This window comes from Sinohyriopsis cumingii, chromosome 4 (assembly GCF_028554795.1).
Source record: "Sinohyriopsis cumingii isolate HCF-2022 chromosome 4, ASM2855479v2, whole genome shotgun sequence".
Taxonomy (NCBI): domain Eukaryota; kingdom Metazoa; phylum Mollusca; class Bivalvia; order Unionida; family Unionidae; genus Sinohyriopsis; species Sinohyriopsis cumingii.
In genome coordinates, this window is record NC_142964.1 from 13,626,442 (window position 1) to 13,648,949 (window position 22,508).

The 22,508-nt window shown below is 35.1% G+C and overlaps 1 protein-coding gene across 1 annotated transcript in view; it reads left to right on the plus strand.

The window, feature by feature from the left end:
- Positions 1–22,508, plus strand: part of LOC149800640 (thrombospondin type-1 domain-containing protein 4-like) — a 316,301-nt gene that overhangs the window by 94,980 nt on the left and 198,813 nt on the right. The gene's annotated exons all lie outside the window — the stretch shown is intronic.

The window sequence follows — 22,508 nt, forward strand, 5'->3', positions numbered from 1 at the left end:
AAAGCTGCAGTTAGCTTCCCATGGGTCAGTGGTTCTTTTGCTGTTTGGAATTAATGAAGTTTCAATATTTGTTAATAATAATAATAATAATAATAATTGTTGTTGTTGTTATTATAGGGTTTATTGAAATTTTTCAGCACAAGATAGGCCATACATGGCAGCCAGTAAATGGTGGAGGAAGAACCCAGGAAAACCCCGGAAAAAAACATTGATCCACTAGAAGCTACTGGCAAGCTTTCTCATGTACCCATATTGGCTGAGCCTGAGACTTGAACCCATGCAGACAGAGGTGAGATGGCAGTGATCCCTAACTGAGTGCTTTAGAACACTCAGCCACTAATAATAATAATAATAATAATAAATACTATGTTTATTTAAAGAAGGTGTGCAATGAATTAAAAACTGGATCACATGGTGTAATTTAAAAACAAAATTTAAAAAAAATTCCAAATAGCAGTAAAGACATCATGTCTTCATAGATTGTTAAGGTTTGAAACTTTGCATTTTTTTAACCTAATCAGCATATTGTACGTGAGCAGGAAACGAGTTCATATTTTGCCCTCTAAATGTTTGTGAGCAGAAAACGAGTTCATATTTTGCCCTCTGAATGTTTGTGGAATTCCTTGAAATTGTTCAGTATGAAGTTTTGTTAATTCTATATTTTTGTTAGGAATTGATTTAAGATTATAGGTAGAAGAAATTTTGGAGAATAATGTATTTATGCATTCTGTAACAGCTCCTTTGATATATTTAAAAGCAATAATTGCTTTCAGGAAATCTTTTCTCATCTGTTCTTAACCATTTTAATTCCTTGATCAAGTCAGATGACATGGTGCATGAATAATCAATCTAGCTAGGTGTGGCCTGTGTATTCTGGGAACTAGTAGAATTTTCCCACCACATCCATACCACATGACCTTTTGTGTTGATTTTGCAATGAGTATGAAAAACATTACTTTCACTCATCACTTGTAGATAATCCTTAATATTCAGGTCTGTACAATAGCTAGAGTCAAGTTTAAATCAAGGTTAGTGTCATTTTGTTCACTGTCAGAACATATACTTTCTATATTGGTAATGAATTGGTTAAATACACCAGCCATATCCTCCTATAATGAAGTAACGGTACTGTTGTTATAACCCAATTCAGCTGAAATGCTGTACATGTATGTTTAAATGGATTCTCCACAAGAAGCTACAATGTCTGGTTTCTTAACACAAGTTACCTAGTAATTAGTCTCAGATTCATTTATTAAATTATTGACTTAAGTGTGTTATTTTCTTTAGTTTTTCTAGTCTTTGATTTTATGAATTTCATTCTTTTTTATGTCTTGAGTTCATGTATGTTTTTTTAAGCAACCCACTTAATTACAGAGATGTTTCTCCCACTTTATTTTTGTTGGTGGGACTGTTTATTTAGAACACTGTTAAAAAGTCCATACTATATATAAAAAAATGTTAACATCAAAATGTTTTCAGTATCATGGATGAACATTTGTGCTAAATTATAAAGGAACTTCTTTTCATCACTTTTAAAGTCTCTGCATTTTATTTGAGAGTGGTGACAAAGAGATATAAGGCGAGTGTTGGGTTATACACACTGGGTTGTGATAGATCTTTTCATAAATAGGCACCTTTAATCATTTCACTGAAATTGATTACAAAGAAAGAGATCAGGAGAGTGTGATTATACACATTGACCAGTGGTCACTTTTTTCATAAATTGGCATGATCATTTCACTAACATTTTCAGGTATTTTACTGTAGATATAGTCAACAAATGTAGCACTGTTGTCCATTATCTTTGTTGGTTTATCCATCATTGAGTCAAATTATGTATGGACATAATTTATCCATTTGTGAGGACACACTAATATTATAGTGACCTAGGGTAATGGTTCTGATTCAAGATCAGTATGTCTGCAACTGTGGTCATCTAGAGAATCTTGTTCTTGCTATTGCTTCTGAATGGATGGTCACCTGAATGGATGGTCATATCAGCACGGGATTTTAACAAAAAGAAATTTTACAATGTCTTGCTGATGCTGATCTGATTTTCACTATGGCCACCGTGGCAGCCATCTTGAAAATCATGTTATGGCTATTCCTTCCAAATGGATCATGTCATAACCACATGGGATTTTCTTATGATATCTGGTTGATGCCAGTTGGATGTCTAATTTGGCCTTGATGGCAGCCATCTTAAATATCTTTTTAACACAACTCTACTTGAAAATAAAGATTTTGACAGAAGACTTCTTATGATGTTCAGTTGGTCTTAAATAAAAATGGTGCCAAGTTGACTTCCAATATATGCAACACAGAAGCTTATATTAAAATGTTATTATTGCTGAAGAAATAAGAGGGTTTCAAAATGTTACGGTAAAAAAGAGAAATAGTCCTATCTTGAATGTTAGAAATTCTTTTCTTGCCCAATAGAGTATCAGTCCTTTGCAGAGATCTTGTTTTTGCAGATTATACTAGTACTACTAGTACTTTTCACACATTATTGGCTAGATTATGCAGTGGAAATGGGAAGCTAGTGCCTTACACAAAGCAGCCAATGTGGGCTTTCCTAGGTTGGTATAGAACCTGCAATCCTTAGATTATAAGTCGGACACTACCAACTGAGTTGCTACGGTTCCACAGTCAGAGGTGGAATTATAACATACATACATACATACATACATACATACATACATACATACATACATACATACATACATACATACATACATACATACATACATACATACATACATACATACATACATACATACATACATACATACATACATACATACATATACAGTCATACATACATACATACATACATACATACATACATACACACATACATACATACATACATGCATACATGCATACATGCATGCATGCATGCATGCATGGATGCATGTATACACTGACTGGTTATATAACTTTAGTCCATACATCTGCATGGAAAAACTGGTCTCTCAAGACAAATGGTCTCTTATAGCACTGACCTTATTTTATATCGTATCAGATTAGTAATCTGGCTGTGCTTTTTGCCATAGAGAAATCATCAGTTTTAATATTTTTATGTTTTTTTTTCCATCCATCTGTATAATCTCTCTAAACATCATGCACACTTTTGTTTCTGGCGGAAACAGTTTGAGACATCTCTATAAAATTTTATATCTGATTCATGATCAAGATAATACCTTTAGAAATTCTGCTGTAAAAATGCTGACATTTTATTCTGTTGTTACCCTTCTAAAAATCACCAAAAATCAAAATTTCAAGTAGTGAATTTGACTTGGATTAAACAAGTGTATTATGCCACATAGTGTCAGTTCCAATTTTGATTGGCTAACCCAGCATAGATGATGGTCAAAAATAATGTCAAAATTGGAAATTTGTATTCTGTTTTTTATCTGAAAAGTTTGGTTGTGTAGATGAAATTTCACTTCACCACAACTTTCTTTGGTTGACCTGGCTAGCTGGCTACCTGGGAATTGTCAACCTCTGCATAATGTCTTCCCTATTTTGAATGTATTCTATTAATTCTATGTTTGAAATCTTTGAAATATATTAATCTGATTATCTTGAGATTAGTGATCTTTTCAGCAGGAACGGTTAACACTTTACATTTTACTCATACATAGTAAGCTTAATAAACTATGACACATGCATTTATAACAAGGCAAATTATTTTTTCTTCTCCTTCTCACTTTATATTGGACTGTTAATCCATTCTCCAAATCCCTGTTTATTGCAGTGTTGCACAAGTTTTGAATAAACACTTGATATGCCAGTGAATAGTGTCCTTTCACAGGCCCTCTAATGACCTGTGTTACTGGCATTTTGTCATTTTGTACAGGTGAGTGGTTTTTAAATCTTTTATGAAGAGATTTTTCTAGGGGGGCAGATAGTCTTCCACCTAAGATAAATTGGGGCATGAATCAAATCAGCCATGATGTTGCTACTTTCCCATGAGTTAAGCAACTGTTGCAGTCACCATAGGCATTTATGGATGACAAAGGTTACTTTTAGGGCATGTCTACCTGTCTACTCAGCAGCACATTTGAATTTCTTTTATGCAATACAACACTCAATCATTATGATAATGAAGTAGAGGCTAGAATTGAACCTTTTTTTTTCATTTCTTGCATTTATTTATGAGTGGAGGAAAAACTAAACTTGCAAAATCCTATTGTCTGCTTTTTAAAACCTGTTATTTTACCAACAGTGTAATTCCTTTACAGCAGTTAAAATAAAAAGAAACCACTTTTCTTTCTGGTCCTTGAACAAAATGCTACATCTGCAACTGAAATGTTTATACACTCAACTGGTCATAGACCAAAAGCTTATGGGATGGCCTGTTTTCCATCATCCATCTGTCCAGCCATTATGGGATGGCCTGTTTTCCAACATCCATCTATCCAGTCATTATGGGATGGCCTGTTTTCCATCATCCATCTGTCCAGCCATTATGGGATGGCCTGTTTTCCATCATCCATCTGTCCAGCCATTATGGGATGGCTTGTTTTCCATCATCCATCTATCCAGCCATTATGGGATGGCCTGTTTTCCATCATCCATCTGTCCAGCCATTATGGGATGGTCTGTTTTCCATCATCCATCTGTCCAGCCATTATGGGATGGTCTGTTTTCCATCATCCATCTGTCCAGACATTATGGGATGGCTGTTTTCCATCATCCATCTGTCCAGCCATTAGAAGAAGTTTGTTATTGCTGTTCCTCAGGATTGACATGAAATTTTAAATGCAAAAAGACCAGCTTCAGAACATTTTAAAGACAAATAACCACAATCACTGTACATATATTCTATTCTTTATTAATAGTTCTTGCTAAAATATTGTATGCATTTATCTAAACACAAAATTATACAGCAATAAAGATATACTTATATCATTAAACATGAAATCACATTTACATTTGAAGATCACATATTTTAGCATATGAAATTTTTCTGAATTACTCCTTTTCCTTTATAACAACATAAATTTGTTTTACCGATGTTTAAATCTCTTCTTTTTGCGAGTGGTCTGCTCTTTTTCACTTATTTCAGTGACAATATTTATTTTCTTCAGCCTTAAAATTTGTCTCTTTTTACTTGGAGGTTTGTCCATTGTTATCAAGGTTCTAGGTGTTAAAATTATTAGTGCTTAATTGTAATATCGAAAGTAAAGACGGTTTTGACTGGGCTGTGGGAAAATATGAAAAATCTATACATGTGCATTGCATATGTAACAATTAATGAAATAAAACGAAACAATTGTCTCATCCAGAAACAGAACTATTTACTCGGAGACAGAAGTGAATGGCTTCATTCAAAGAAGACAAACAGGGATTAACTTGAAAAACAAACCCAGTCACACCAACTTGAATAGACAACAGCTTTGTGATTGGGATGTACTCGCTTGACATCAAGAAAAAACAACAAACATCACAAGTCTTGAACACTATCAATTGAATCCCACAAAGGATTCTCTCTTGCTGGTTTAATAGACAATGACCTTATTCACCCCCAGGTAATACGGATCAACTCTAAAGACAAATAATATATGTGACCACTACGTCAATTTTGGCACCACAATAGCCTGGTTTATGGACTGTAGCATCTATCACTGGTAGCCACAATCCTTTTTTTAAAATTCCTTTTATGTTTGTTTTTAATCAGAACAATTGTTACTAATGAAGCAGTCATTGTAATGATTGATTACATTTAGGTCAGTGGTGTCTGTCTATGTTCTCACAATACAGACATTCATAGGGATGCTGGGTCCTACTAATATATATGATCTACAATAAGGTCTGGAAGCAGGCAAGGTGTAGGAATAATTAGTCTGGTTATTTTATTTAAGTTAATTAGCTACAGATGATTGGAGGATTGTTTGAAAATAGCTTGGACAAAACCCAGTTCACCCTATAGTCAACTGCAGTTTTCAGTAACAGGAGTTGACACTAATATTGACTTAACAGAAACAATTTATAATTTTGTCCATAAATTATGAAGTGGTGTCAAATTTGTAAACATTAATTTCTAGCTACATCTGCTGTTACTAAAAACTTGGTCATGTTAACTATAATTAAAAACCACAAGATATTATTGCCTTGATTCTTTTTGACATAGTACGTCTAATATATCGGCTAGATTGGTAAAGCTTCATATTTAAAAAACACATTCTATTAATGATGCCCGCAACTCTGTTTTCTTATCACCTGTGATAAAATATGGTACTATATTTTATTTTTATGGGAAATTTCAGATAGCCATTATATACAAATGCCATTAAAGAGTATGTAAATAAGGAATAGAAAAAGCATCAAGTATCAGATGAAGTTACAAGAATGACGTTTGACATTATGTGAGAAAGTCTGTTATATATCATATATATTTCCTTGCAAGTTGAACCAACTGCAAAAAAAAGTATAGACCCAGATCTGCCATTGCATTATGCAATAGCAGATCTGGGTCTGTGCATTTTGTTATGAGTAATCAGTAGAATAAACAAACAACACAGACCCTAATCTGCAGGCACATTATGCTACAGCAGATCAAGATTTTAGTTGTTTACAGTTTGACTTGACTTATAAGTGAGTAAATACAGTACATATTCATCTGACTGCTCTGGTGTCCTAGTGGTTAGAGCATCAGCCTCAGATGTGGGAGATCATGGGATTGATTCCTGGCCAAGTAATACCAAAGACTTATACAAAAATGGTACTAACAGCTTGGCGCTCAGCATTAAGAGGTTAGTGTTAGGACTGGTCAGCCTGGTGTCAGGATAACATGACTGGGTGGGACATGATGCTACATGTCTGCGGCATGATGCCCCAGTGCTAGACATAACTATAAACTGCCACACTGCATACATCTTAGCAATATAACTAAAAAATTGTTAAAGCTTTGTTAAAAATCTGCATCACACACGCACGTATTCATCAATTAGTGCCCTAAAAATGAACAATCTTACAACATAGAATAGATTGTGCTTGATTTGGAGCTACATGCACATCTAGCCCTAAAAACTACTTTGAAGTGCAGTTGAGTTTGAGAATGCAAATTGTTTTTGTGTTATGGCCCACTTGGTCCCTGCAAGATTACCAAAGATTGCATATCTGAGTTTCAGATGATGCAATTCAAGGAGTGTGAAATGCTTTCATGTTTGGCTGTGCTGTTGCATTGCCATACAGTTTGATTATACAAACTGGAAACTTCAGGAATAACATAATGGAAAACTTGATTGTAGATTTGGCATATCACAGGGGTCATGTGATTGAAAAGTGTCTTCTGACTGGTGTTGTTGAGTTTGCATAATTGAACCTTTAAAGACCAAGAAATATTTCCACATTATGACCCCAATGTCCGAGTTCTTTCTTGGGATTTCATGAGATTCCTTGTCATCCTCAAATCATAAAGCTATATTTACTTGTCTTGGAATCCTTTAGTTTGACAAAATAAATTTAAAAAATATTGAATTAGAGTATATACTCAAGTTGAGATGTTTTGTGAATACAGGGCTACATGCCAAAACTTAATTTTGATTGTTACCATTATCCTTTACTTTATATATCTATTGTAATTCATGTTATTCATTCATTTTGAAGAGTATATCTACCTTCATTTTTTCTTCATCTCTTTAATTTTTACCCTTTTTTAACTTTACAACTATTATGCTGGGGTACTGTGAAATGCTGCTGTAATACATTTAAGTGGGATCTGGGTTAGGGAGTGAATTGTTTTGAATTTTTAAATGTACATGGTAGATAAATATTTGACCTTGCCATCAAATCATCTTCAAATAGTACATAATTTTACCTACTTATTGCCTTGCCATCATATGTGTAATAGTGATGTCATGGTTTCAGTAACAATGTCTGTACTGAACATTGAAGACCAACCATTTAGCAGATAATGGCCTGCTCAGAAACAGGACTGAAGCCTATTTCATGCTGAAACCACATGGATTGGGAAACAGTTGTTCGTTTTTTTTATACCCTTTATAGGATCTTCATTGTGTGCCATGGTCATCAAAACAAAATCATAGACATTCTTGGATTTGGAGATTAAAAAAAAACACTTTTTCAGTTACCATATTCCTTTTCATCTTCTCATTTGACATAGATCTTATAACTTTTCTATTGCATCAAATTTTGTGCTTTGTTATTGCCAGTATTAAGATATATGCTGTACTCTATGCATACTGATTGTGTATTTTGCATATTTTATATACTTTTACGGGTTTTAAATGTAATGTTCATCTTAACCGTTCATATCCCTAATACATTTTATGTTCAGTTTATCTTACTATTGTGTATTACATACTTTTTGTAAGTTAAACATCAATTACCTTGTGCCTTTGTTGGTTTTCCTTGTGTTTTAGGATCAATTTTATATTTAAGATGGAAAATGAGCAAGATCCGTGCAAACTGTTGACAAAATTCTTGCATCTGACTGGTAAAGTGTATTACCACTCTGGAAGCCATATCTTTGATACATTTTTGGTCAAACATGGAATGTATACTTGCATAACACAGTCATGGGATGAGATTTGTAATGAGTGAGATCCATGCATAATGGGGTGATCTTTTATCTGATTGGCTGAACTTCTTGTGACTCTGGAGGCCTTATTTTTGATGTAATTTGATCAAACTTGGAATGTAGGGCTATATCATCAAGATACAAGTTTGATAATTAACATAGTAATGCAGTGATCTTGCATCTGATTGGCTGAGTGAATTTTTCTCTTGAGACTTGACTTAAACCATCAAGATCTAATAGATGGGTTACAATTATGAGCAAAATCAATACATATTGATGAGTGATCTTGCATCCATTTTGCTGAGCTCATCACCACTTACAGACTATTTCTGACCAGATTTTATTATCAGACTTAGTAAATAGGCTTGTATCATTAGGAAAGCCAGTAAGTAATTCAGTGAAGTTAAAAATAGTTTTCAATTTGTATGATTTGTACTCAGCTTGTTTTCTGTTTTGGAAAACCTTTATTCTTTCAAGTAAATGTAAGTTGACATTTTTCATGTGAGAAGTAATTACATACTTGCAGAAATATTTGCTGACGTCTTTTCTTACGCTTGGCACAATATCAATAACACTGAAGTTTTGAAAATATCAGTGATCTGTAGAATATAACACTGTTGGACCAGATGAAAAACCACAAAAGTCTGACTCATTTTGGGACAGTCTATGAACATGGGGTGTTGTGTTCCAATGTTTAAGGAGAATTGTAAACTTGTAAAAGCAGTAAATGGATGATGAATTATTGTTTTATATATTTAACCAAATTTGTCTCACTCATAGTTTGTAATATATTTCACAAATTGATAGTTTGAATTATGGGTCTTGTAGGCATTCAGAACAGACTATTGCAGTAATAAGTGTTATTTTTCAGAATTTGATTATACATACCTTTAAGTGGCAAGTAATTACTTAATTTGGATTCTTATTCATCCACATTCCTTTGGAAGATCATTATTTATACGCCCTGAAAAGTGCATACAGCAAAATCACTGTTAAATTAAGTAGTCATTTTTGGATGCAGTTAATCTAAAGGTGTGATCCAGTACAATCCAGATTGAATGTCACTTGCTGTGATGTCACGATGAATCTAACATTGTGATCCAGTACAATCTAGATTGAATGTCACTTGCTGTGATGTCACACTGAATCTAAAGGTGTGATCCAGTACAATCCAGATTGAATGTCATTTGCTGTGATGTCATAATGAAAACTATGCATATTGATAAACAAATTCATGCTACCCTGTATTGTGACGATACCTTTCGATGTGCTCTTTTCTTGACCCAAGTTTAGTACATGACCACCATAGTAAAAGTCCATACAGATCGACAATTTTCATCTGAAAGTTTCTTCATGGCAGTTAAGGTCCAGAACATTCAATAATCAGGAATGAATATTACTTTGGTTAAAGAAAATTGGTGTTAAATGTTAACAGAACAATTTATATTTAATTTAAAATGAGTAAATGCACATACATGACTCATGTAATGTATACTATAGTTTACGTATGATAAAATTGACACCCAAATAAGCATACCAAGGAATATAGCTTGATTAAAATTTCATGCTATGTGTTTTAAACCAGCCAGAAGAGTGACCCTTACGCATAATTTGTTTGTTTACAAAATGGGAAAACTACTATGGGGAACAATTTCATAGTGAAATGCATTTTTATCCACTAATATACAATGTTATATTGTGTGTGGGTGGAATGTGATTGTGACTCTTTGCAATACAAAGTTGTAAAGAAAAGTACACTGTATTCAAGACCAGAGTTCATCAATAGTTCCTCATTTTACACCTTTTGGGTTTCTTTTCATTGGCAGGAAGACTGTCAAGTCATTGAAATCTTAGGCACTATAATAGTACATTCAGGTTGTCATAGCTGAGCTGACATGTAAATATTACCATACATATTTTATATAATATATAGTAATGGGTATGAATGCCAGTGTTTTCAGGCCTTTAAGCCAAACTACCGGTAGGCCTGATTGTTACTTTTGATACAGTATTGAGTATGAATGCCAATGTTGTCAGGTCTTTAAACAAAACTAGGGCTATATGTTAATATACAGTAGTGCATATGAATCCCATTATTTTCAGGTCTTGAAACAAAACTAGGGCTACTTGTTAATATACAGTAGTGCATATGAATCCCATTATTTTCAGGTCTTGAAACAAAACTAGGGCTACTTGTTAATATACAGTAGTGGGTATGAATGCCAATATTTTCAGGTCTTGAAACAAAACTAGGGCTACTTGTTAATATACAGTAGTGGATATGAATGCTTGTATTTTCAGATGTATGTAAACAAAACTAGGGCTATATGTTAATTTACAGTAGAGGGTATGAATGCCAATATTTTCAGGTCTTAAAACAAAACTAGGGCTACTTTTCAGGTCTTGAAACAAAACTAGGGCTACTTGTTAATATGCAGTAGTTGGCATGAATGCCAATGTTTTCAGTTCTTTAAACCAAACTAGGGCTACTTGTTAATATACAGTAGTGGATATGAATGCTTGTATTTTCTGACATATATAAACAAAACTAGAGCTAATTGTTAATATACGGTACAGAATATGTATGTATGCTTGTATTTTCACATATCTAAAAAACTAGAGCTACTTGTTAATATACAGTTGTGGATATGCTGTTGTTTTGGATATAAGGCCATTTTTCAGATCATAATAAGCTATACATGGTGGCCAGTATATTTAGTGGAAAAAGAACCCAGGAAAACCCCTGTAAGAACCACCAACCTGCAGGAAATTACTGGCAAGATTTCTCACATATGCATATTGTCTGAGCCTGAGACTCAAAGCCAAGAAATGACAGAAATGAGATGGCAGTAATCAATAAAAGCAAGCACTTTAGAACACTCATCCACAAATTAAACATTTCATATGGAATTGCATTAACATGAAATTTGTGTAAGTCGAAATCATGTAAGTTGGTGGATTTTCACATGCTGTAAACAAAGTTAGAGCTGCTTGTTAATATACTGTAGGAGTTTGTTGTTGTAGGGTTTAATGCCATTTATCAGCACAAGATAGGCTATACATGGCAGCCTGTATAACTGGTGGAGGAAGAACCCTGGAAGAACCACCTACTCACAAGAAGCTACTGGAAAGCTTTCAAACATACCCACATTAACCGAGCCTGAGACTCGAACCCATGCATACAGAGGTGAGATGGCAGTGATCCCAAACTGTGAGCACTTAGACCACTCAGCCACTCGGGCCCTTAAAGGAGAAGGTATAAATGCTTGTGTTGTTGCATATCAGTATTCAAAACTTGAGCTAGGTACTTATAAAGCTTGCCATGGCAAATTCCCATGGGTTTTTATTATATGTACCCACTCCATTTTCCGTGAGATGTGAAGTTCATTAACTTAGATTAATAGAGATTTAGTTTAAATGGAGTCTGAACCAGCATTCATAGGTTTGATCCCACACAACAGACAATGTTGTATTTTTGTCTCATCCTTTATTGACAAATTCAGTTTCCATATTAACAACAGCAGTAAATGAGTATGAGCATTGATTCTCATTAACCTTTATGGCCACAGGTAAAATAAAATGTCCATGTCTTCCATAGTTCTCAGTACTGTAATAGTTTTGTGTGAGTCTTTCTGCTCAACCTGACCACTTTTAGCTCATGTGGTCAGTGGTCATCTGGGCTTAAGGTATGGCTTAACTTAGTGAGAATGTGAATTCTCTACCAGCTATTCATATGACAACCTTCCAACCATATCATCTGCTACCTTAAGTTCTGCAAAATGTCAGAACTTCCTCTGCTCAGATGATTCTTATTACCACACTGTGGTCCCATCGATCATGGTTCACTGATTTTCTAGACCTGTTGTTTGATTGACCCAGGTGTATACTTCATTGCCACACTGTGGTCCCATCGATCATGGTTCACTGATTTTCTAGACCTGTTGTTTGATTGACCCAGGTGTATATTTCATTGCCACACTGTGGTCCCAACGATCATGGTTCATTGATTTTCTAGACCTGTTGTTTGATTGACCCAGGTGCATATTTCATTGCCACACTGTGGTCCCATCTATCATGGTTCACTGATTTTCTAGACCTGTTGTTTGATTGACCCAGGTGTATATTTCATTGCCACACTGTGGTCCCATCTATCATGGTTCACTGATTTTCTAGACCTGTTGTTTGATTGACCCAGGTGTATACTTCATTGCCACACTGTGGTCCCATCGATCATGGTTCACTGATTTTCTAGACCTGTTGTTTGATTGACCCAGGTGTATACTTCATTGCCACACTATGGTCCCATCTATCATGGTTCATTGATTTTCTAGACCTGTTGTTTGATTGACCCAGGTGCATATTTCATTGCCACACTGTGGTCCCATCTATCATGGTTCACTGATTTTCTAGACCTGTTGTTTGATTGACCCAGGTGTATATTTCATTGCCACACTGTGGTCCCATCTATCATGGTTCACTGATTTTCTAGACCTGTTGTTTGATTGACCCAGGGGTATACTTCATTGCCACACTGTGGTCCCATCTATCATGGTTCACTGATTTTCTAGACCTGTTGTTTGATTGACCCAGGTGTATACTTCATTGCCACACTGTGGTCCCATCGATCATGGTTCACTGATTTTCTAGACCTGTTGTTTGATTGACCCAGGTGTATACTTCATTGCCACACTGTGGTCCCATCTATCATGGTTCATTGATTTTCTAGACCTGTTGTTTGATTGACCCAGGTGCATATTTCATTGCCACACTGTGGTCCCATCTATCATGGTTCACTGATTTTCTAGACCTGTTGTTTGATTGACCCAGGTGTATATTTCATTGCCACACTGTGGTCCCATCGATCATGGTTCACTGATTTTCTAGACCTGTTGTTTGATTGACCCAGGTGTATAGTTCATTGCCACACTGTGGTCCCATCTATCATGGTTCACTGATTTTCTAGACCTGTTGTTTGATTGACCCAGGTGTATACTTCATTGCCACACTGTGGTCTCATCTATCATGGTTCACTGATTTTCTAGACCTGTTGTTTGATTGACCCAGGTGTATATTTCATTGCCACACTGTGGTCCCATCGATCATGGTTCACTGATTTTCTAGACCTGTTGTTTGATTGACCCAGGTGCATATTTCATTGCCACACTGTGGTCCCATCTATCATGGTTCACTGATTTTCTAGACCTGTTGTTTGATTGACCCAGGGGTATATTTCATTGCCACACTGTGGTCCCATCGATCATGGTTCACTGATTTTCTAGACCTGTTGTTTGATTGACCCAGGTGTATACTTCATTGCCACACTGTGGTCCCATCGATCATGGTTCACTGATTTTCTAGACCTGTTGTTTGATTGACCCAGGTGTATATTTCATTGCCACACTGTGGTCCCATCTATCATGGTTCACTGATTTTCTAGACCTGTTGTTTGATTGACCCAGGTGCATATTTCATTGCCACACTGTGGTCCCATCGATCATGGTTCACTGATTTTCTAGACCTGTTGTTTGATTGACCCAGGTGCGTATTTCATTGCCACACTGTGGTCCCATCTATCATGGTTCATTGATTTTCTAGACCTGTTGTTTGATTGACCCAGGTGTATATTTCATTGCCACACTGTGGTCCCATCGATCATGGTTCACTGATTTTCTAGACCTGTTGTTTGATTGACCCAGGTGCATATTTCATTGCCACACTGTGGTCCCATCGATCATGGTTCATTGATTTTCTAGACCTGTTGTTTGATTGACCCAGGTGTATATTTCATTGCCACACTGTGGTCCCATCGATCATGGTTCACTGATTTTCTAGACCTGTTGTTTGATTGACCCAGGTGCATATTTCATTGCCACACTGTGGTCCCATCGATCATGGTTCATTGATTTTCTAGACCTGTTGTTTGATTGACCCAGGTGTATATTTCATTGCCACACTGTGGTCCCATCGATCATGGTTCATTGATTTTCTAGACCTGTTGTTTGATTGACCCAGGTGCATATTTCATTGCCACACTGTGGTCCCATCTATCATGGTTCATTGACCTTCTACTGACCTGTTGTTTGATTGACCCAGGTCACAGGAGGAATCATCTGTTTCAACATGGGGATCCCTCCACAACAGTCTATATCAGTAACCTCATTACCCAATAAGAACTCAACAAAGCCACAAGGGAAAGCACTTTAATGGCCCAATGAAACCAAAAATGTGTGTTAGAGACTATAATGTACAAATTATATTCTGGCATGAATTGTATGTAGTATAGCAATTAAGGATTGCAGTTTCCTTATGCAATTAAGGTTTTTGTTTGTTATTAATAATTTTTTGGTGAAATATACTTTGACAGTTGCTAAAAACATATTTCTTGTGAAAATCATGTTTTTCATTTATTTGCAAAGAGTTATTTTAAGAATTGTATCACTTTTGAAATTCTTAATATTTGGAAACAAGTTTGATATATTTGGTGAAATATAGTTTGACAGTTGTTTGTATTGCCATGTTAAAGTATCTGAGACATGTGACTTCTATGTGTTAGCACATGTATTATGTATTATTCTATTGCATTTAATGTATTCATTGACCAATGGGTCAGTGGTTCTTACCAGGGTTTTCCCAGGTTCTTCATTCACCAGTTATGCTGCCCTCCATATGTAGCTTATCACGTCCTAAAAAATGGCCTTGTGTTTCAAGATTTCTACATTAACCTGCTTAATGGAATTTTCAGCTATTGTGTAAATTAGGTGAACCTGGTCAGGCCCACTTGGGCCTCTTATTTTTGGCAAAGTCTTTATGCAAGCAAGCAGGATGAATTTATTGTATGGCGATCAAAGTTCAGATAGCTATAATAATGGACCGAAATGTAGGCAAGCTCAGATGCACTTAGTACAGTGATTATTCTTGCTGATGAAATCCATTTTTGACTGTAGTAGAATGAGATTTAGAATACATGTATTCCTATTGCTGCCGGTCTTTCTGTTTTTGCAGATTTATGGAAAACTATGTGTTGTACATCAAGATACACAGAATTTAGGGTAAAAAAATGACGGCATCGTTTTTAAACCATTTGCATGTCTTTTCAGTCTGTGCATTATATAAACCACATTGTATTAGGTGATTGGTTGGAAGTGTCAAACGACCAAGTAGTGTTCAATTATGATTTTCCATGAGCAGATAAAAAGTTTTAATTTTGTTTTAACTGAATTTTGGCAATGTGTGAAAAATAACCTCCAGTTAATCTGGCTTTCTATTGTACAGTAAGCACATGCTATGCACTGGCAACATAGTTGATGATAAATGCGCTGACGAGTTATTGAACTTTACAGATACAAGCAACTAGACCATTGCCAAATATGCAAAAATGGTGTTGTGTGTTAAGAAAAATAGAAAATATATCCAGATTAAAAAGCTAAATTCTCAGTCTATTCCATTTTTTGGGATAGCTGGTCTTGGCATAGTACAGTGGAATGTATATATACAGTTGAATGTACAGATTGGCTCTGTTGTTCATTTTCTCACCTTGATATTCTAAAAAGGTGCAAGAATTTGATCACTGGGTTAGATAACCATATCATGTTCTTTTTCTCAGTAGGTAGTGTAATGGATTCAGGTAATCTAGTCCCTGGAGGAGAAAACTTGCCATTGTACTTGCAAGCTGCAGATAGTGTTGATTACTTCCTGTCAGTGTCATTATTTGTCATTATTTCGTCATACCATGATACCATAAATCAGAAGTATTGATAACAAACAAAGCAGCAGGAGAATTTGGAAAATTAGAGGGGGAGGGAGGGAAAAATCTCCTTCTTATTTGTTTGGGGGATTGGGGCTTGCCTATAAGCTGAAATAGTGTTGGTGTAGCAACTCCAGTTGAACTGTCTTTCCTTGATAGTGAAAATTTTTTTGTAAATATTTTTGGGGGACTTCAAGAGTTTTGAATACCATTAAATTAGATATTTCAAAAATGTTTATTTTATTTTATTTTTTATTTATCTTATGGGTTCCATACTATTAATAAGAGAAAAAAAATATCATTGGAATTTTCAGGTTCATTGATATTTAAATTAAACCATCGTAACATGTTCAGAGTTCTTTAACGAAATGAACATCTCTTAATTACTAAGCTGATATAAAAAATCCATAAAAAAGTGTTAATGGCTTGGGGAAATGCAAGTTGCTAGGTGATAGGATGATATGGAAATAAGCCAGTTTGAGGTTTTATACACAACAAGCCAGTTTGAGGTTTTATACACAATAAGCCAGTTTGAGGTTTTATATGCAATAAACCAGTTTGAAGTTTTATACACAATAAGCCACTTTGAGGTTTTGTACACAATAAGCCACTTTGAGGTTTTGTACGCAATAAGCCACTTTGAGGTTTTATACACAATAAGCCAGTTTGAGGTTTTGTACACAATAAGCCAATTTGAGGTTTTATACACAATAAGCCACTTTGAGGTTTTATACACAATAAGCCAATTTGAGGTTTTATACACAATAAGCCAATTTGAGGTTTTATACACAATAAGCCAGTTTGAAGTTTTATACACCATAAGCCACTTTGAGGTTTTATACACAATAAGCCAATCTGAGGTTTTATGCACAATAAGCCAATTTGAGGTTTTATACACAATAAGCCAATCTGAGGTTTTATGCACAATAAGCCAGTTTGAGGTTTTATACACAATAAGCCAGTTTGAGGTTTTATACACAATAAGCCAGTTTGAGGTTTTGTACACAATAAGCCAATTTGAGGTTTTATACACAATAAGCCAGTTTGAAGTTTTATACACAATAAGCCAATTTGAGATTTTATACACCATAAGCCAGTTTGAGGTTTTATACACAATAAGCCAGTTTGAGGTTTTGTATACAATAAGCCAATTTGAGGTTTTATACACAATAAGCCAGTTTGGGGTTTTATAAACAATTAGCCAATTTGAGGTTTTATGCACAATAAGCAATAACATTAACCAACTTAAGAAGATCATGTAATGTGGGCCTACTTTATAATGCTCTATTTACACTGAAAATTTTTCAAATTATTAAAACTTGTAGAAATTTATTTCTAAAGAATTAAAAGAAATACTCACTTTTGCTAAATGTTCGATATATGTCATAATATGTGTGTTGTGTGTTGACTTCATGTTGTATTTTATGTTCATTTTGTGCTGTCATCTGTTGTATTTAGGTCACTCTGTAAGCAAAATGCTTGACATGCCAATCATTATAGGCATCATTTGTATGTTATATCAATATATATATATCTACAAGCCTGTCTTCGTGTTTCATGTATTACATAATTTATATGATATGTTGCATTGGCTTTTTGATCTCTATTTTTATTAGTCAAAATTCAAGCATATGCCTTGTTTGCATCATTATTAGCAGGGGATCACAACTCTTGATCATTTTTGATAAAGCATCCAAGGAAAAGAAATAGAACATTTATGGCTTTCCTTTAGACTGAATCATGTGTCAGGCAAATGCTTTTAGTGATGCAGAATTAAAAAAATGCATCTTTGTCTTAGACCCATCTTCACTGAATGGAAGACAATGTTAATCTTAATTTCACATATTGTCTCCCTTGAAATACGGTGATGTATTATATAAAAAAAATTTAAATGAACATTTTTAAAATGATGTAAATGTAGATGATGATTCCAGCTCATATGTGGTGAAAAATTTATGACTGCTGGCTTCCATAGATACCACTTTTAGTAATGTGGTGACAAATTTGTCACTGCTGGCTTTGATTGAAATCACTTCTAGTAATGTGGTGAAAAATTTACGACTGCTGGCTTCAATTGAAACCACTTTTAGTAATGTGGTGAAAAATGTATGACCGCATGCTTCAATTGAAACCACTTTTAGTAATGTGGTGAAAAATGTATGACCGCATGCTTCAATTGAAACCACTTTTAGTAATGTGGTGAAAAATGTATGACCGCATGCTTCAATTGAAACCACTTTTAGTAATGTGGTGAAAAATGTATGACCGCATGCTTCAATTGAAACCACTTTTAGTAATGTGGTGAAAAATGTATGACCGCATGCTTCAATTGAAACCACTTCTAGTAATGTGGTGAAAAATGTATGACCGCATGCTTCAATTGAAACCACTTTTAGTAATGTGGTGAAAAATTTACGACCGCATGCTTCAATTGAAAATGCTGATAAGTAATGAGGTCATTATTTTCTTCACATATTAGCAGAAACAAGTTCAACTTTGGGTTTATGGCAAAGAAAGGAAAAAAAATTGTATTGAGGTTTATTTTTTCATTTGCATAGTGGTTTTCAGTTGAAAAAGAAACTTTTCTTTCTGCTTCATGATAATAATGTTTAAGTGACTTTGAAGTCTAGAAATGAAAATACATGTAGTGGTAATAAAAATCAGAGAACAGTATAATTCTCATAAAAATTGTTTGATAATTCTTTTATGTATTTAATTCAGGATCTATGTAGAATATACAGTTTGTAAAATGTTCATATAAATATGATGCAGGTCTGATTTTAGTCAACATGAATTTAGTCCTTTGAATATAAAATTTTTAATACTCTATACATGTGAATGCTTGTATATTGCATGTGAGACACACACATTTTGTACATAAATCATGCTCACGACACACATCCTAAATTTTCTTGTACATTCTTAAAAATGCACTTTATTTGTAACCTAATGATTTTCGTCATTTCCTAACACTCTTTGCTAAATTTACATGTTTGTACAACATGATTCTTAAAAATAAATTGACCCTGACATGACATTTACTTGGACTCTCACCTCCCTGACCCTCCCATGAGGGCTTTGTCCCAGGTCATTGACCATGGAGGTGCCTAGGATGACCATTCATGTGGTATTACAAGACAGTCCAGTTTCCAGCTGTTCTGTAACCATTTCAGTGTGATCACTTTTGTGTGTATGTTAAGGAGTGTGTTATTCTTCATTTCCATCACTGGCCACCCTAGTGTTGCTGCCTCCCAGAGTTGACATTACTCTTGACACTTAAGCATCCTTGATGACTCTGATACACCCATATTTCAGCACTCTGATACACCCATATTTCAGCGCTCTGATACACCCATATTTCAGCATTTTAGTTTCTTACTGGAGGTTGAAATTGCTGTTGATTTTGTAACTTTGCACTAAGAAACCACAATCAAGAAGTAATTGTCTTCAGTTTTATATGAGGGCTTCTTGAGAATGTTTTCCTCACCTTTGTAAATTAAGGCAAGATTTTGAAGACATGCACCAAAAAAAATGATTTTCAGTTCAGAGGAAATGATGAATGAGAAGGGAATCATAATGTTGATGAAACACTTGAAAATGTGGTCACTGGTGTAGAATGTGCTGGAAAAGTTTTACTTTATCACATTGTGGTTATTCAATATATACTCATGTATGAGTGGAGTCCAACTGCAAAGACCGTAGACCATCTCATAATGCACTGGCAGATCAGGGTCCTTGTTATTTGTACTACCAATTACTCCAAACAAACTGCATAGACCCAGATCTGCATCTGAGTCTGTGCACTTTGCACTTGGATTTAATTTGTAAGCTAGTTTAGATGGTATATAGGTTCCCAGCAGTATTCAGTTGCTATTGCTGGATGTTCCAAAACAGGTGTTCTAATGATACACTGTGACTTCACAGGTTCTTTAAGTTTGTGGACAAATGTAATTATCAACAAGTTGTCCATTTGTATTTATCTGAGTTTGTGTAGACATTAAACCTCATTTATTTCTCAAAGCACTTGAAGTATAAAGATTGATTAGAAGTTATCCATCTAGAAGGTATTATTGAAACCTATGATAAAGATGCAAATTTACCACAGGGTGCATCCATTTGTGGCCATCATAAGGTGGAATGTATTGTGTTATGGTCTCCATGGGTCCATCTGTAACCAGTTTTGTTTCTGTATAATAACTTTAGTTTAGGATCTACAATCAGCAAACTTTCTGGATGATTTGCACTTGGGGATAAGGAAGAAGCCTATCAATTTTGGGATCAAAAGGTCAAAGGTCAAGATCACCATAACTGAAAAAAGAAAAATAGCTTCTGCACAATAACGTTAGTTCAACATCACATAACCTGGATGAAACTTGGTGAGTGCATTGCACTTTGTGTGAGAAAGATGTTAATTTGGGCTTCAGATGGCCAAAGATTAAAATCATCATGACAGAAAGAAGAAACAAATTTCTGCACAATAACATTAATTTAATATCATAGGCATGGACAAAACATTTTGGTTTTCCTGCATTTGGTGTAGAGACAATTTTGGAGTGAAATGGTCAAGGTCACTGACAGAAAGAAGATAAATGGTTTTTGCACAGGAGTATTACTTGTGTATCACAAACTTGGACTAAACTCTTTGGTTGACTTGCACTTTCGGTAAGCAAGAAACCTATTGATATTGGGTTCAAAAGACCAAAGGTCAAGATCAATTTCTGTACACAACTGTCCATTCTTGTCCATGTACAAGCCTAAAGGGAGTCTATGTGTGTGTTTGTGTGTGTGATCTGGAATTTTAATGTAGCTTTAACAATTGTTCAGTCATATCGCTATGATGTCTGCATTGTGGCAGTTTATTGTGATGTCTAGCACTGGGGCATCATGCCACAGACATGTAGCATGATGTCCCTCCCAGTCACATTATCCTGACACCAGGCTGACCAGTCTTAACACTAACCTCTTAATGCTGAGCGCCAAGTGAGGCAGGGAGACTAGCTGTAAATAATCGCTGTAAATGAAGAGGGACCCTGGGTGGCCGGGTTGTCTAAATCATGGATTTTAGTCTCAGGCTAGGTCAATGTGGGTCATTAGCTTCCCATGGGTTGGTGGTTCTTACTGGGATTTTCATGGGTTCTTCCTCCACCAATTATACTGGTCACCATTCATAGCCTATATTGTGCTGAAAAGTAGCATTAAACCCAGAACAACAACAATTGTAATGAAGATATTATTATTATTATTATTATTATTATTATTATTATTATTATTATTTACATTTACAATGTTTTCTCAATGGTAGTTTACAATATAGTTAGGCAGTGCTGCAGAATTAAACAGAATTTACTTCTAATTTGAGGATAGAAAGATGAAAAAAAATTAGGGTCTACATTGTTGATCCATGAGATGATTTTGAACACCATCTTTGTGATTATATAGGCAGAACTGTGGAAGATAAAACATGGCTTAAAGCTGATTTAACAGGTCTAGTACATGCTATTTATCAACAGGAGGGAATGATAGATGAATTTCTGTGTAGGTATTAACTGTAAATAAAAATGTAGGCCAGAATATCAGAATCTGTACCTTACATACTGTCTAAATTTGAAGCAAGCTACCTGTCAGTGAAGGGAGGAAAAACTTATTAAGCATCTGTCTGCAGAAGGGTTGTAATAAATTGACTTCAGGGGAAGTGACAATCAGCTGACATTGGGGCATGACCAGAGATCATGCTTATCTTTGACATTGGAAATCGGGCAAGATTGGATTCCATTGCTTGCCAGAATATTCTAGATCTGAACCAAGTCTTTTTCTCAGCAAGTTTTATCCCCTTGCAAATTTCTAAAAACATTCAGCATGTACACGTACCATATATACCTAGACTAACTCATCAATATTAATTGATATTGCCTCTTTAGTAATGGTTGTTTTTTATATGCCAACCAAAAGGCAGAGCATGTTATGTTGTGATGTTATTTGTCTGTCCTTTTCACACAATAACTCAAATAGTCTACTGGTTACCACACTTTGTGTATGGGTTGCACTTGGGGTAAGTATGTCCATGGACAAGGTCACCGTGCATTTGGGATAAAGAAGAATGCTATTGATTTTGGAGACAAAAGGTCAAAGGTCAAAGTCAAAAGCTGTAAATTGGAGAAAAAAATGGTTTCTGCACAGTAACTTTCATTCTCTGTTACCAAATTTTATGGATAA